Genomic DNA, 18,319 nt, shown 5'->3' on the forward strand with positions numbered 1-18,319 from the left:
AGGACAGCTTGGTGGGCATCACGGCTTCTGTGTGGGTGTTTCTGGTGAGGCAAGAGAACTGATGGTCAGAGTATTTGCTCAGGTCCCTACGTAGTTCCCAGGCCAGTATTTCCTCCACTCTGCCCCACCATATGGCTTGTTCCTATTCCTCCTACAGGGTGCAGCCTTGGAAAACACTTACCCCAGTCCTACCGCTAGAACATCCTCAGCCCTTACCCCTAAAGCTGCTCCTCTCTGCACTCTGACGGTGAGGACAGGGACACGCGGCCCCTACAGAGAGGGGCAGAGCCTGCACGGGGCCTTGTGCCTTGTGTTGCTGCTGGAAGGACAGAGACCCCGGGCACCAGCAGCCTGGGACATGGAGACAGGGCTGCAAAGCAACTCAGCGGCAGAGACACAGTCACAAAGCTAAGTGTGGGATCCAAGTATGGGATGTTTAATACACAGAAAAAGAAACTCTAAACCAGATAATGTTACTCATTTTTCTGTCCAAGTTGGAATTGACGAGTCCCTTCTCTCCACTCCTGTTGTTTTTACCTGAATAAATAATGCTGCCGGAAGCCATTTGACGGTGAGAGCCCACTGCTGAAACAGGGAAAATCTGTCAGGGCAGAGTGGTGGGAGGTCAGGAATTTTTAAAAGGCACCGTTAGAGAACTGGTGTGGTTTGGGGTATGTTCCCAAGGTAATGCAGTGCACCCGTGGTCAGGAAATTACTCTGACTGATAAATCATATTATATTTTTATATGACCCTAAATTTATTAAGTTCATTTTATATATCAAACAAGTTTGGGGTCAGTAAAATATATTTCTGAAAACAAAGCAGAAAATGGCAATCGAGTAGTGAGAGCGTGAAAGGAGGGAGGCCTCTATTCTCACATTCCCACAAGCTCACAACTTCATTTGCTGTGGGCAAAAAACAGAATGATTTTTCTTTTCATTCTCTCATCTAAAAACAATAAAACAAAAACAAAACCAGACTTTTCACCTTTTTAAAAGTCTTTTCCCTATTTTTGCTTGCTTGCTTCTTATTTTCACTTTTTCCTTTTCTTTCATTTATAAGCCAGAATTTTAGGGAGAGAAATATTCTTTGGAGGTCTTTTAAAATTGTATCATAGCTACTTTTTTAAAAAATGGCAAAGGTAGGCTGGGTGAGGTGGGTGCTGTTGTGACCCCAGCACTTTGGGAGGCTGAGGCGGGAGGATCACTAGAGCCCAGGAGTTGCAGACCAGGTTTGGACAATATCCATAAAAAAGTAAATAACATTTAGCTGGCTGCCACACACACCAGCAGTCCCAGCTGCTTGGGAGTTGGAAGCAGGAGGACAACTTGAGCCCAGGAATTTGAGGCCACAATGAGCTATGATCAGGCTACTGCACTTTAGTCTTCATGACACCCTGTCTCTAAAAAATACAAAAATAAAAATTAAATTAAATTAAAAATGACAAAGCCCAGGAATTTGAGGCCACAATGAGCTATGATCAGGCTACTGCACTTTAGTCTTCATGACACCCTGTCTCTAAAAAATACAAAAATAAAAATTAAATTAAATTAAAAATGACAAAGACAGCATAAATCCTAATAAACAGTTTGAAGTAGTTGTGTTTGACCTGTGCTTACAGTAGGAACAAAGGTTGAGAGAGAGGAGTCAAGGATACCTAAAGCCAGGTGTATGAAAAATATTTTAAAGCGTTTCCTGTGAAATCTCAACAGAAAGTCTTCTACGCTTGCCCCGGCCCCTATGTATGGGGTTAGTTCTTAGACTCAAGAGAGAAAATAAATACTAGAAAATAATTGTCAAATAAACTACTCCCCAGTCTCAGAAATATTCTGGTGGAGTCTGTATCTATAATTAGGCAAGTAAGCAAATCATGGCAGAATTACTTTAGATTAATAAAACATGGTGCAATTAGTAAACATTTTCATAAGAAGACACGATTTACTTTTCCTCTTTACTGCTTTCCGGTGAGTTCTAATGCCTCGTTATATATTCTCCCTACTAGATGATAAACTCTGGAGAGCAGGGACTGTATGCTCTGCTTCTTAGGGATGTCCCACAGCCCCTGTCCCCACTGATTGACAGATAATCCAAAGTATTGGACCCTCAGCCTGGTGCAGTGGCTCCCACTTACAACCCTAGTCCTCTGGGAAGCTGGGGTGGGTGGATCATAAGAGCTCAGGAGTTCCAGACCACCCTAAGCAATAGTGAGACCTCATCTCTAAAAATAGGAAAACTAGCCAGAGGTGGTGGATGGCACCTGTAGTCTCAGCTGCTTGGGAGGCCGAGGCAGGAGGACAGGTTGAGCCCAGGAGTTTGAGATTCCTGTGACCTATGATGCTATGGCACTCTAGCTCTGAGTGACAGAGTAAGACTCTGTCCCAACAAATAAAAAGAAAAAAAAAAGTATTAGACTCTTCCTGAAAGCATGAAATTATCCTTTTCCCCCCAAATAAACAAACAAAACGATATCAAAGAGATGAGCTGTTATAGAAACAAAATTATAAAGAATTTAGAAGGTCAGATATTTTGTATCTAAATTTTATACATTTTATAATTATTTTATAAAACTCACAAGATTCATTGTTATACAATAAGTATTCTCAGAATAATTTGAAACAACTTCCCCCCTTTTCAGGTTTTAATGTAATCATGGCTGTTTCACATTAACTCTTGTCTGAAGCATCTTAACTTGTAACTTACACATGCAATTTTCAAGTCCCTTGGTCTGTCTATGAACGTAGGTGATAACCCCAAATACCACATGGTCAGCTATTTCCATCAGGGGCTTCACTGGAATGCCTGGATGGAAGGGTTTCAGTGACATTCAGTGACATTGGTTTACCAGCGTGCTCCCTCTGACCCTTGAATCTCTAGCACAGAATTTGAGGCTCACTGATGCCACTCTACGTGGTTATCTATTGTTTATAGACAGAAACTGGTTTTCTGAAATAGATGGGAAAGTGTTCAATGGACAACCCCAGCTTCTTATATTATCTATAGCATTTAATGCAACTCTGAGAAATAAAGCAATCTCATTAACCCAAGATTTCACAAACCATAGAGTATGACAGATTAACAAAATATAATATTTTTTACTTTGTACTAATAAAACTGTGTATGTGAATAAGTATGTGTGTAGCTAGTTAATGATATAGGCTAAAGACTTCCAGGTACAGAAAGATAAGATTTTGCATTGTGTTTTTAAAGTAATCTGTTAGAGTCACTTATTCTGTTAACAGTCACTTTACTGTTAACTGCAATTTTTACTTAAAGAGAAATGCTTTTGAAATACGTTTCTGACTCAATAAGAAAATATTCAACTCTTACTTACTGATTTGTCATAAGAACAGTCACCAGGGGTCACCAGGTTGGTGAGCAAAATTAGCCTCTGATAGCAAAGTATATACAATGTTGGCTGGGAGTGGTGGCTCACGCCTGTAATCCCAGCCCTCTGGGCAGCGCAGGTAGGTGAATTGCCTGAGCTCAGGAGAATAGCCTGAGCAAAACAAGACCCCATCTCTACAAACAGAAAAACTAGCTGGGCACCTGTAGTCCCAACTACATACAAGGCTGAGAAAAGAGGATCACTTGAGCCCACGAGTTTGAGGTTGCTGTGAGCTACAATGCCAGGGTACTGTACCCCAGGGCAACTGTCTCAAAAGAAAAAACAAAATAAAATGCATACAATGTTAATGGAATAAAGACAATTTTTTACCAGTTGAAAGACATCCTAACTAACATCTCAATGATTCAAGTCAACAGCAGTTGGAAGATAAACTATTAAAATTAATATTTATATATCATATGGAAGCTCATAGCTTTTCACTCAAAAATAGGCTGAAACTCTTTTATGATGACTATAAATACATTATCTATGGATATAACTTAAGTTTTATGGCAACAGGTATATACATTTTTCTCAACAAAACTAAAACTAAAGTTTTTAATTAGGCATCATTACAATTTGTGGTCCATGAATTTAACTATAGCCATTATTTTGTCAAATACTTGGTGGTCTGTAATAATTTATTTCCAGAAAATCATGTTCTTTGAATTCCTCAAGATTTTGTCACAGGTAGCCAGAGTCTTTCACCCAATTTATACAAATGAGGATACGTGAAAGGTGGACACTGTCGCAGCTGACAGACCTCATGTGACCAAGAGGAAAATCAGCTGCAGAAGCAAAACCAGGACGGTGGCTGTCAGAGCAGAGAGAGGCGGACATATCAGAACTGACTGTCAGAACAGAGAGACCAGACAGATCAGAGCTGGGACAACTGTGAATTGACAGGGCCACTCAAAAGTGTGTCCTCTTTCTAAACTTTCTCTAACATGAGGAAAATAATTTCATTATTCCTTAAGCCACTTTAAGTTTGGGTTCCAGTTAATTAGAAATGAAAGCATAAGAGGACAATACTAAAAAAAAAAGAATAGAAAAGCAAGAAATAGAAATTTTACTCAAATTACATTTTTTCTTGGACCCAGGCATAATCATTAGCCATTTAACCTAAGGTCAATAATCAAAGAGGGAGACAATAAAAACACCTCCTCATGTGGCTGCAGATAGGAGCCCTGCCCGGCGCTGCAGCTGAGACTCTACAGCCATGTCCCTGCACAGACGCTGGGGCTGCTGTTAGTACAGCCTCAAGGTCTCTGCACAAAGGCAGAGGTTCGTGGAGCTACATCACAAAGGTCAAGTAATTTCCTGTCCAGTGAACTCACAGGGTGGTTTCTTTGCATCACCAACAGGTGAAACAACCTGTCACTTAATTCTGTTTATTTCTACCTGACTAGGTAAGAACAAAGAGATGACATTTCCCAGCCCCCTTACAATGCTGACGCCCACTCTGGAGGTTGCCTCAACTCACCACGGAAGGCTTTTTCTTGCGTCATCATTTGATTCATCCAGATAAAGCACTGTGCTACAATAATTTCTAACCTAATAACAATCTTTCAGTTCCGTTCACAGTGGCCAATTGCTGTTGAAAGTTAAATGTATACTGCTGGGTTTTTTCGTCTGCTTCCTATGCTATAATAAAGTATTTCAGTAACTTTGTATAAAAGAAAAAATACAACTTAGAGGTGCCTGTAATCAGGTTGTCTGAGTTTGGGTTTGAAATCTGGTTCTTCCTTGAAAGATACTGGGCAAGTAACAACTCCCTGTAGATTAATTTTCTTGAAATAAGTAGAATCTATCTCACAGGGGTGCTAGCAGGTACCATGAGTAAATACGTGTTAAACACTCAGGACATTGTCTCACACACAATAACGTAGAACAGTAATTAATCGTTTGCTCATTCATAAATTCAACAACTACTTCAGGGAGATTCCAATATGAGTAAGATAATATTCTAGGCCTCATAATAATGCAAAGATTAAAAGGGAGGTAGGAAAAGTGGTTCGTGCCTATAATCCTGGTGCTCTGGGAGGCTGAGGCAGGAGGATGACTTGAGCCCGGGAGCTCAAAGCTGCAGCAAGCTATGATCTCGCTATGGCAGATTGACAGATGATGGTTGACAAGACAAGACCCTTCTCTTAAAAAAAAAAAAATAGCAATAATATCAGATAATATTTTAAAATGCCACTTATGCATGAAAAAAAGAGAGAAGACAGATTGAATCAATGCTGGTTTTATTTTCTCCCAAGTCAGGTATTTATATGGCACGGTAATTTAGCGATTCTTGTTGCTGTGAAGGATTCTTTGTTGAAGCTTGCCTGCCTGTGGTCTGCGTGCCTGTTAACCCACACAGCAAAGCAGCAGAGTGAATCACAGCAGCAAGGAAGAATGCCAAAGGAAGTGCCACGATGTGGAAAGTGCTGTGGTCCTCCTGGTCACTACCTAGAAGGCAGGACTGCTGTGTCTTTGTGACTCAAACTCCCCTTCAGCCCAGTTCACTAACTCTTCAGCCCTGTTCACTAAAGACCAAAGGTCACACCCTGTTGAGCTTTGGATCTCCAGCATCTAATAAACTGTCCCTGATTTCAAAGACCTGGCTAATTAGACCATCTCTTTCTCCTGTTCATAGTGATTTGTTCAGAAAAGGGAAAAATCATCCAAATGAGATTCCGAAGTTTTCTGCCAGATCTCCTGTTGAAAGGCCCCTCTGCCCACTTGTTTGGCCAAGTGGTTGGAACACAAGTCCAGAGTTGCCACCGACCATCTTGCTGCCACCTGGAGAAAGTCCGAGGCAGCAAAAGGACCAGTGATGTGATGAGGGAGGGGGACGCTGACACCGGGAGCCTCTGGACTCGGCGGGGTGCACCCACCAAGGCCTTTCCAGTTAATGAGCCAACAAGGTTCCTCTTTACTAAAAATCAGCTTAAACTGCGATAGTCACACCCAAGACTCAGAGTAAGCATTACCATTGTCATTCACAGGGCTTTCTGAAAAAAGTAAAACTTTCTAAAATAGAGTTTCACTATTTGTACAGTCACGGAAGTGAGAACCACCACCAATTTCTCCATCGCACCCAGTTCCACCACAACTATCGCATTGTCATTTGCAGAGAGCTTCAGAGCTTCACCTGTCACGCTGGATCCTAATTACAACTCAAGTACCACACCAGGAAGCGTCATTATTAATATCTAATTGGTAAGGAAATTACACTTTGACCAGTTGAGTACCTTGCCTCAGTTAATTCATTGAGTGGATGAAAAATCTATTAGCAAAAACTTAATCTTCCATTGTAAAAAATAGGTGTAAATTGACTCACAATTGTAGCCAAGATGGCATAACTGGCCCAGATGTACCCTCTGATCTTAACCATCTGGAGACTGGGCAGGGACATACAGAGGTAGACACTGAAAAACACACAGCCAGAACTCTGATCTCGGAGTGGGGGAAGGAGCCAGGTGAGCTACACAATTTCACCAGCATAATCTAGAGGCAGTTTTCAGGCTGCAATTTAGGGAGGAAAAATTTTTTAAAGTCTCTTACAGTCTCTGAGCTGAGGAGACAGAGAAAATGATCCCACAAGGCTGAGGCAGCTAGAGTGTGGGGTAGGACACCGGGGGTAGAAGCCACAGGCACAGGGAGGAAGAGAGAGTGGCATTTGGATCAGGGCATGCTAAGAGAAAATGATCCACATTCAGAGAAGAAGCCACTGGGATTCCTGGGACTCACATGGTCTGCGTTTGTGCTCCCACCGGCCAGCGTAGAAAGATCTCATTCCATAACGGAAGAGCAGCATCTTCACCAAGGCACCCATCAGGAGTGGGAGGATTCGCCCCTAGACCACAGGCCCCCGGCTTCCATTCCAAGAAAGGTTAAAAGCAAGTCTCGAAAAGATCCGGTTGCTTACAAGTGACCCAAGTGTATATCAGATTAAAATTCAACACTATTAAAAAATAATAATAAAAAAAATACAATAAAACTCAACACTATTTAAAGAAATAGGGCACAACCAGGGTACAATAATAGAAAATTTACAATGTCTGGCATTTATTAAAAACTTCCCAGGCATTCAGGTAAGCAGGAAAATGCCACTTCTAACTAGGAGAAAAATCAATCAATATAAATACTCCTAGAAATGTCGGGGATGAGGGAGTTACCAAAAAAAGTACATTGAAACAGCTACAAATATGCTTCACATGGACATGGAGGTGGGGACATGAATGTGGATATGATGAAGAGAAAAATTAAAAATATAGATACAAACCCAATGAGGCTCTACATATCAAAAGTCACTATATGAAATGAAAAGTATTTGGGTGAGATTATTGTTTGCAGCATATTAGTCACTGCAAAAGAAAATGTAGGAAAAGAAACTATTTAAAATGTTACTCTAGTATAGGGCAGCACCTGTAGCTCAGTGAGTAGGGCACCAGCCCCATATAAGGAGAGTGGTGGGTTCAAACCTGGCCCAGCCAAACAGCAACAGAAAAATAGCCGGGCTTTGTGGTGAGTGCCTGTAATCCCAGCTACTCGGGAGGCAGAGGCAAGAGAATCACCTAAGCCCAGGAGTCGGAGGTTGCTGTGAGCTGTGTAACACAGCCACGGCACTGTACGGAGAGTGATAAAGTGAAACTCTGTCTCTAAAAAAAAAAAAAAAAAAAAAAGTTACTCTAGTATAAACTGAAAACACAGCAATTTAAAGTATCCAAAATGCCACACAAACATAACCTAAACAGTGAATAAAGCATCAGTGACCTATAAGATAAGATCAGTGTGTGATTGGATCTAAAGAAAAAGTGGTAAGAGAGAGAAAAGGGAAAAAACTTGGGAAAAAAATAATGCTAATTTTTTCCCAATTTTAACCCAAATCATCTGTTCCCCCAATACAAATAAGTACAAAAAAAATCTCAAGCAAAATGAAATCACTAGACACACACCAAGGTACATCATAGTCTAATTACTGAACTGTGGCTCAAACGGCAACACAGCCTGAAAAGATGCTAAAAATAAAACCTGTTTTATATTAAGAAACACAGAAGAATTTCAACAGACATTTTTGCAGAAACTATGCAAATTAGAAGATAATCAGGCAAAATCTTTTAAGTCTGGAAATAAAGAAGAAATAAGGAAAGAAAACTGTCCACATTGTTACCTAGCTGAAATATTTTTTTCAACAAGAAAACATAAAAAAAGAGATAAAATATTTTATTCCCCACCCCCAAAAAAAGAGAGAGAGAGAAACCTTCAGATTGAATTTAAAAACCAACACCTAACTGTACTCTTTCTATAGGAAACTGACTTTAAATACTGTATTGCTGAGGTTCTCCATAGAAATAAAACCAGTAAGAGAATAAAACCAGTAAGAGATGGCATATGTAAGTGTGGGCACAGAGGTAGAGACTCAGCGTAAGAAAAACCCTTCCGTGGTGTGAAGGCTGAGGAGCACCACAGTCTGCCGTGCATAGCTGGGGGCCCAGGAGCACTGGCAGAGTAAGTTCCCATCCATGCGTCAGAAAGACCAGTGTCCCGGCTTGGAACAGTCAGGTGGAGAATGTAAACCCCCCTTACTCCTTTCCTGTTCTATTCAGGATCCCAGTGGACTGGATAAGGCCCACCAGTGATGGAGAGAGCACACTGCTTGACCAATGCAAATATTAATCTCATTGAGAAACATTTCCACAGACCCTCACAGATTCATGTTGAAACAAACCATACAGGCATTCCCAGGTCAAGTTGATGACATCAACCATCACAAACACAAATGCAGCAATAAGCTGCAAGTAAAAGGATGAGAAAAGATACATCATGAAAATGCAATTTAAAAAAAAAAATCCGAAGTTGCCGCACTAACATTATACAAACAAGAATTATACAAAAAAGAACTCAGAAGGTAATAAGGAAGATTACCGGGGATAAAAGGGATTATTTCAAAATAGTAAAGGGATAAAGTTGTCAAGAAAACCAGGAATAAATTCTAAACATATATTCACCTAATACAGAGTTTCACCATAAATGAAGCAAAAACTGAAGAAAAATGCCTGAAAGGAAAAACAGCACATCTGTTGTCATAGCTGGGGATTTTAACATTCTGTTCTTAACAGAACACACGAGCAAAAATAAGTAGGGTTGTAGATGTAAATATTTCTAATCTGAGACAATGCAGTGAAGCTGTGCTGGGAGGAAGATTTACAATTTTAATTCTGTCTGTCTGTTTTGTGCTACTATGGAGAAAGACTTGAGGCCACATAGAATGGAAATTGATTGGACTCACGGTGCTGCAGGCTGTCCAAGCAGCAGGGGTCCAGCTCTGCTCCTGGTGAGGGCCGGATGCTCCCATCCATGGCAGAATGAGAACAGGAGAAGGGGCCTGACAGTCACGTGGTGAGAAAGAGGAAGTGGGAGCGGGAGGTGCCAGGCTCTCTTACTACCAGCTCTTGTGAGATGACGCCCACTTTCACGTCTTATGAACCAAGGTACCAGAAATTATAGCTGAGCAGTCAAACAAAAGAAAAATATAAAAGGTAGCCAAGCAAGGAAAGAGGGAGTCAGATTGTGCCTCTTTGCCGATCTTATGTTTGGAAAAACCTCATGACTTCACACATACACACAAAAACCCTCTTAGGACTGAATGAACAAATTCAGTAAAGTTGCAGGATACAAAATGAAAACCCAATAGTATTTCTAGACATTATTAGCAAACCTGAAAGGCTTTCAGATGTTCTCCTCGCAATGCGGGGCCAGCTGTGGTGTCTCATACATGGCCTTTACCGTGTTCAGATTTGCTCCTCTGTGCCAAGTTTGTTGAGAGTTTTTGTCATGAAAAGAAGTAGAATTTTACGAAATTATTTTTCCGCATCTTGATGTGATCATGTGGTTTTTGTCCTTCATTCTGTTGATGTGATTCATCATATGCATTGATCTGCATATGTTAAACCATCCTTGCCTTCCTGGGTGAGTCCCACTTGATCTTGGTGCATTATCTTTTGATGGCCTGTTGGATTTAGCTGGCCAGTATTCTGCTGAGTTTTGCATCTATGTTCACTGAGGACTCTGGCCTCTGCTCTCCTGTGTCCACTGTGCCCTTGTCTGGTTTTAGTACCAGGGTAGTGCTGGCTTCATAGAATACATGAGGAAAGAAGGGTTCCTTACTCGTTCAAGTTTTGGGCTAGCTTCAGAATTGGCTCTAGTTCTTCATTGTAAATTTGGTAGAATTTGCAAGGAAGTCATGCAGCCCTGGGCTTTTCTTTGTTGGCAGGTCTTTTATGACTGATCTAGTCCTATTACTTGCCAATGGTGTGTTAGGGTTTTCCCATTTTCCGTTCCTTACTTAATCTTGTTAGGTTGTACATGTCCAGGAATATGCCATTTCCTCCACATTTGCCAGATTATTAGAATACAGTTGCTTACTATGGTCTCTGATGGTCTTTTGCATTTCTGTGGAATCAGTTATAACATCTCCTTTTTCATTCCTGATCTTATTTATTTAGATCTTTTCTCTCTTTCTCTTGAGTAGTCTAACTAGTGGTTTATCAACTTTATCTTTAAAGGAAAAACAAATTTTTAGTCTGTTGATCCTCTGTAATATTTTAGACAACATTTTATTCAGTTCTGCTCTGATCTTTGCCATTGTGGATTTTAAATTGATTTTAATGAAGGTGCTAAGGCCACTCAACTAGAAAATGAAAGACAATACTTTTTATAAAGTGTTCCAGAAGAACAGGAAATCCACATGAAAAAACTAACTTAGACCTCTACTTCTATACGGAAAAATTTGCTTGAAATAGAGAATAGACTTAAATGGAGAAGTAAAAAAAATAAATTTGTTTTTTTAAAAAAAGAGATAAAATATTCGTGACCTTAGGTGAAGTAAAAATTTCTTGGTTGTAACACAAGAAACATAAACCATTAACAAAATGAATAAATTCAATTTCGTTAAAATATAAAATGTTTGTACTTCAAAAGATACCATAAGAAAATAAACAGACAAGCCACAGAATAGGGGAAAATAATGGCAGAATTTTTCTGATAAAAGATTCAGAATATATAAAAAATTCTTTACAACTCAAAAAGAAAAATTTGAAGTATATGAAAAATTCTTACAACTCTACAAAAAGATAAAAAAGAAAAAATATTTGAGTAGAAACTTTACTGAGGACAATTTACAAATGGTAAAAAGCACACAAAAAGCTCTTTAAAATAATCAGTCATTAAAAAAATAAACATTAAAACCACAGTGAAGTATTACACACTGGAATCATTAAATTTTAAAAACTTACTAACATCAGGTATTGCAAAAGATGTGGAATATTGATTACAATATTCAAACATCAATGGTGAGATGCAAGATATACTTCTAACAAGTGAAAAAAGTTTGACTGCTCCTTATGAACTGAGGAACCCAACAGTCTTGCTCTTAAATATTTACCCAAGAGAAATCAAAACGTATGTTCACATAAAAAATTGTTCTGAAGTGTTCATAACAACTTTATGCATAATAGTCAAACCCTTAAAACAATGCAAACGTCCATCCCTGTTGAACAGAGATGCCAACTGTGGTATGTCCATATAAACGAGCACTACTCAGTTGTGGTATGTCCATATAAACAAGCACTACTCAGTTGTTGTACGTCCATATAAACAAGCACTACTCAGTTGTGGTATGTCCATATAAACGAGCACTACTCAGTTGTGGTATGTCCATATAAACAAGCACTACTCAGTTGTGGTACATCCATATAAACGAGCGCTGCTCAGGAACAAAAAGAAACAATCTCGTGATCATGCGACACCAAACCTCAGGAGCTAATGGAAGGAAGCACACGTGGCCACATGCTATAGAGTCTGATTTATATAAAATTGTACAAAGAACAGAAACACATTGACGCCAAGCAGCTTGGTGGTAGTTGGGTAGGGGCTGGGATTATAGGGGTGACAGTGAAAAACCACAGGGGAGCTTTTCAGAACAGAACTGCTCTGTGTGGGGCCTGAGGTGCTGCCTAGATGACTAGACACCTTGGCAAGACCATCGCAGTGCACCCTTAAATTTGCAATATCTTGTATGATTGAATTACAATCAGCAAAGCTAATTAAGACAATACTCATTTATTCTCTCTTATGTATGACACATAGGAAGTTTTGGAGAGGAAAGCATTTTTAATTATAAGACCCCTACTTTTCTGTCTTTTCTCTTATCTCTGCTTATTTTTTCTGTCTTTTCTGTAACATCTTTTTCCATCAATATGTATAATTGCCCTCTGCACATCTGTACCTGATGCCTCCAGAGCTATTTACCATGAATTTAATTTCAAACCATGATGCATTTTCCCCACATAGCCTGGCCTTTTGTTTGTTTGTTTTCTGTCTCAGGACCACGCACAGAGCCATGTCCTCAGCAACTCACAGCCTCAGTCACATGCCCTGCCTGTGGATTCTTGGCTTCTCTCCATCTGTACTGTGTCAGCTCATGCAGAGGGCATGGTCTCCCACCTGCAGAACCACAGGGCCACCTCAGTGGCCTCTTTACCCCAATCACTACCATCTCTAGCTCCAAATCTGATCTGCCATTTGCCCTTGCAGCAGGGCCCATGACCTGCAAGATTAAGTTCTCACGGCTGTCCCTAGGCTGACACCACCACCACCATCTGCCCTGCTCACCTCTGCCGTCACATCTCTGGACTCCTCTGCCACAGAAAATCACCTTCATTCCTCAGAATGTGGTGTTTCACTCCACCTCTAGGACTGTGGAAATTTCCTTTATCTTGAATGTTCTTCCTTCACTCGGTATGTTCCTCTGTCTCCATCTTACAGATTCATTTATCCTGCAGTCTTACCCCAGACTGGGCATCCTTACCCTTCCCCTGGGCAGCATTTGAATTCTCTGTTTCCATGGCTCTCAGAACCTCTACCTAGCAATTATCAACAGTGAAATGATTTGGGAATTTATAAACCTGTCTCTGTCTCTCCAGATAGACCTCAAGCTCCTGAGGACGAAGAATCTTCTATCACCCTACCAGATCCTCAGAGCCTAGCATGGCACTTTTTTTTTTTTTTTTTTACAGAGAAGACACTCAGCTAATAAGGGATAAACTAGTAAATGGGTCTTCTCTCCCCCTTCACTGTCAAAAACAATCAGGTTAATCACATCCTTTTTAAAAGTAATGTGTTAAACCATTTGCTTACTTTTGCACACACAGTTCAAATACTACATTGGCAAGCCAGCCATTTTTAAAAGTCAATTTAAATGTACCACAGGTTGCCCTCTCATTACAGTAAACTCTGGTAAACTCTCCCTTCCTCACACACTCCTCACCTTATAAAGCTTGTGCACACCTGGTGTCAGTAAGTGCTGGCATCATACACAGCTGTGTCATCCCAGATTTGTGCCTCGGCCCCTTGCTTCTTCCTCCTCATGAGGTGAGGGTGGAGACTCAGTGTACATACAATATATTTCTTCTGTTTAAAATGAATATCAATTTATATAAAAATGTTTTGTGCTCAAGGCAAAATCCCCAAAGGCTGAGAATACATCTCAGTGTACATCTGTGATCACCTTTGGAAATGTCTGGCGCTCCACCGCTCTGCTAGAGGCCTCTGTTACATTCTGACGGTGCTTGGTGAAGACAGAGGGCATCTATCATGAGGGGTTATGAGAGGGGGACGCTCACAGTTAGGGGGGTATCTGAGAGTAACTTAGATTACACCGTTTCAGTCCTGAGGATGGGCTTGTCATAATGACTCTTTTAATAGATCTGTGAGTGTTAAAGATTACTCTCTTCTCTTTGGGTTAAAACGTATTAAAATAAGCTTCACTTCTAATTATGACAATAACATGTTCAATATTAAAAAGTCTACAGAAATATATGATTGCTTCCAGAAAAATGAATAGGGTTTGTTTAGGCCATAGGGCAATCAGTATTGTGTGTGTGTGTTGTCAGAGTGTGTTCATGCATCATTTATTATAGTTAGAATAGAAGAAATTTAAAAGTTTGAAAAATATGTAAAAGCAGGAAAAAATTAAATTCCACAGATTGCTATTAATATTTTGTGTGTTTTCTTCTGGTGACTTTCCATTCATATTAATGTGCATTATATATATATATATAAATATATATTATATACACACTTGCAAAACATGGATTAGACTGTGTGTTCAGAGCCCTTTCTCAGGGTCATATTCAATTCATTTGTTGACTGTAATTTATTTTACTTACTTCTACTGCTGAATATTTTTATGGCAGCAAAAACAAGTTACAAAGAACAAAAATGAACATAAATCTCTTGTAATAGCTCAAGTATTTGAACGCATTCCTACAAGTGAAGTTGCTGGCTCAAACGTGTGACTATATTAAAGTCTTCTGTTACATATCACCCATACTGCCCTCTAGAAAAGCTGCATTTTTGCATTTCTGAAAAGTCCATGACTGTCCTCATTCCTCACGACTCTTGCCAATACTGAATACTATCTTTTTTCTATTTTTGCCAGTGTTGGACATGAACAATGTTTCCTTGTTACTGTTTTAACACGCCCTTCTTTGATTCCTTGTGAAGTAGGTATTTTCTTACACTGTTCATAACTTGTATAGTGGGCGGCTGCTGTTTTTATATCAACTTTCTTTATTAATTTACAAAACTCTTCATTTAAAAAAACATTGCTGTTAATTTTTACCTTATTTTTCAATTATTTTTACCAGTTTATTATTCTTATTTATCTTTGATATTTTCTAAGAATAGCATTTTTTCTTTTATGTACTTGAATTCATTAACATTTCCATTTTTGATTGTTCAGTTTTCTATAAAAAAAATCATGTATTTCCATTTAGAGTTTCTGCTGTTTACTTTGTGACTTTAAAACTATTTCCTTCTTAACATTTTAATCCATTTTCAGTTTTTAAATAAATATTGCAAGAAGGGAAGAAAGCTACGTACTTTCCACCTAATTTCTCCTTCCCACTGATCACACTAGTTAAAATGTGTCATATGCTAGTGAGTTTATGTTGTCTCTCTTATCAAGGGCTTTTTATTCATCTCTCTTGGCTGACGATTATAAAAATATGTATCTGTGCTCATTCAAATATGGCCTGAGTTTCACATTTTCTTCAGATGGTATTCCCTGACCAGAAGTAGTTGGATGGAGGGCAGTGATCAGTGTGAGCTTCCATTTCTCTTCAGTAATTTGCCTATCTCTGTGCTAATAACACACCAGATCATCATTACAGCTTCAATACACACAAATTATATTTAATTTTGAAAGTTCCTATCATCGTTTTTATAACTTTTTGTATATTTTCATTTTCTTATTCTTCTGTGGAAGTCTTAGAATTCATCTTATTGGAATTACTTTAAATTAGTGCGTTTATCTGAGGAGACTGATATCTTTATAACATTCGTATTAAATTAGTGCATTTATCTGAGGAACTGACATCTTTATGACATTTGTATGTAGGAACATGCACTCCTACAAGTTACTCCCTGTAGGAATAACTTCATATATACATAAAGTTTATATATATCATATATGTTTATATATATGTTATAAACTTATAATTCCTACCATATCATATGTTTCTCAGTATGATTTTACATTCATATAAATACAAATAACCTGAGTTTGTCTCAGGTTGTTTCTTTTTAAAAAATGCATTTTATTTTTCATTGCATTATTTTAAATTAATTATTATTAGTTATTACTTCAGTGAAGCGATCTCTGAAACCTCCAAATAGGTCAGGATTCTTATTGTATGAGGAGGTCCCTAGACCATTTCCTGTCTGACCACTACAAAGAATAAATGGCAGAAAAATACAATTAGTGGGTCAGGCTGGATGTGAACTGCGATGAAGTTAGTGAGTTGCCCTGTCTTGTCCTGTCTGGAAGAGACATCCACTGTTCAGCACCAACAACTGTTGCCATCTGGACTCTGCCCAGGTTTCTGAGATCATGAAAGGAGATAGAAGTCTGGAATTTTGCATAAAATGAGCTCAGAGTTTCTAAAGACACTAAAAATTATAAGGGCTCATAAGCAAATTTGAACATAGGAAAGTGAGATCCTAGTAAAACAGGAAGTTTTGTGTTTACATTAATTTAGGTACTTCAAAAATATTTATCAGGCACTTGTATGTGGCATAGTCTGTGGAGAACAATAAGGTACTTCCTGGCTAGTGCTGGCTGCTATGATAGAACACCACAGACCTGTTGGCTTAAACAACAGACACTTATTTCTAATTGTTCCAGAGTCTGGGAAGTCCAAAATCCGTGCACCTGCAGGTCTGGTGCCTTGTGAGAGTACATCTCTGGTTTTCAGCTGGCCACCTTCTTCATGCTGTATTCTCACACAGCCAAGAGGAAAATCGCTCTCATGTCTTTGGGCATTAATCTTATTCAGGAGGGCTCCACTTTTATGACCTAATCCTCTCCAAAGGCCCCATCTCTGAAATTCATCATATTGAGAATTGGGATTTAAACATATGATTTTTAAATCTCTAAGTGTTCTCCAAACATCTTTCCAAAAGGAACGTATTAGTTGCATTCCCACTAGCAGTGTAGAAGTGTTCCCTTTTCTCCACATCCATGCCAACTCTATAGTTTTGGGATTTTTTAATGTGGGCTACTCTCACTGGAGTTAGATGATATTTCCAAGTGGTTTTTATTTGAATTTCTCTGATGATTAAGGATGATGACCATTTTTTCATGTGTCTATAGGCCATTTGATCCTTCAATTCCTCTACTAGGTATATATCCAGAAGACCAAAAATCACTTTATAACAAAGATATTTGTACCAGAATGTTTATTGCAGCCCAATTCATAATTGCTAAGTCATGGAAAAAGCCCAAGTGCCCATCGACCCACGAATGGATTAATAAATTGTGGTATATGTACACCATGGAATATTATGCAGCCTTAAAAAGATGGAGACTTTACCTCTTTTATGTTTACATGGATGGAGCTGGAACACATAATTTCTTAGCAATGTATCTCAAGAATGGAAGAAAATATATCCAATGTACTCAGCTCTACTCTCTACTATGAAACCAATATAAAATCAACCACACTTCCATATGAAAGCTATAACTCAACTATAGCCCAAGATTAAGGGAGAAGAGGAGGGGGAGAGTGGAGGGGGAAAAATGGGTGGAGGGAGGGTAATTGGTCAGACCACACTTATGGTGCATTTTACAAGGGTACATGTCAAATCTACTAAGTGTAGAGTATAAATATCATAACACAATAATTAAGAAAGTACAGTGAAGGCTATGTTAACCAGTTTGTTGTATTTTAAATTGTATATACAACCAGCACATTGTACCCCATAAATGCATTAATGTACATAGCTATGATTTAATTTAAAAAATTAAATAAGTAAATAAATAAACATGATTTTTGGAGAAACACATTCAGTACATTAATAATAAATAAAACACAATGTCTTTCTTTAAGGAGCTTAAGATAAAACAGATGAACACCAGCTGCATAGTGAAAAATTAACCTTATTCAAAGAAAGTACCAACCTTTACCATAAACTATTGGGCAGTGAGCTTTAGTCCCTTGGGATGTCAAGCCTGATGGGCGTGTCTTTGCTTGCCTGGGGGTTCCATCACCACAGTCTAATTACATAATTTATGACAGGTTTTGCATCATGCCCCATCAGTTTTGCCTCCAGAAGAGATGAGAGACTGTAAGTATCAGTCTGATGAACTAAGATGCATCCACACATGAGAAAAACTCAATTTAATTCAAGCTTGGGGGGAGGGGAAGGAGGTGGGAGAAGGGAGATTGGTGTGCCCTCACCTAACAGGCACAAAGTAAGGTGCGTGGCTCTCCTTCTGGGGGAGGGGCACAGCCACAACAGGGCCCCATCTGAAAAATGCAAACACCATAACCTAATGGTCTGTGCCCTCAGACTAATCTAGAAAAAAAGAGAGAGAGAGA

This window comes from Otolemur garnettii, unplaced genomic scaffold (genome assembly GCF_000181295.1).
Source record: "Otolemur garnettii isolate 467f Iridium unplaced genomic scaffold, OtoGar3 scaffold00084, whole genome shotgun sequence".
Lineage (NCBI taxonomy): Eukaryota > Metazoa > Chordata > Mammalia > Primates > Galagidae > Otolemur > Otolemur garnettii.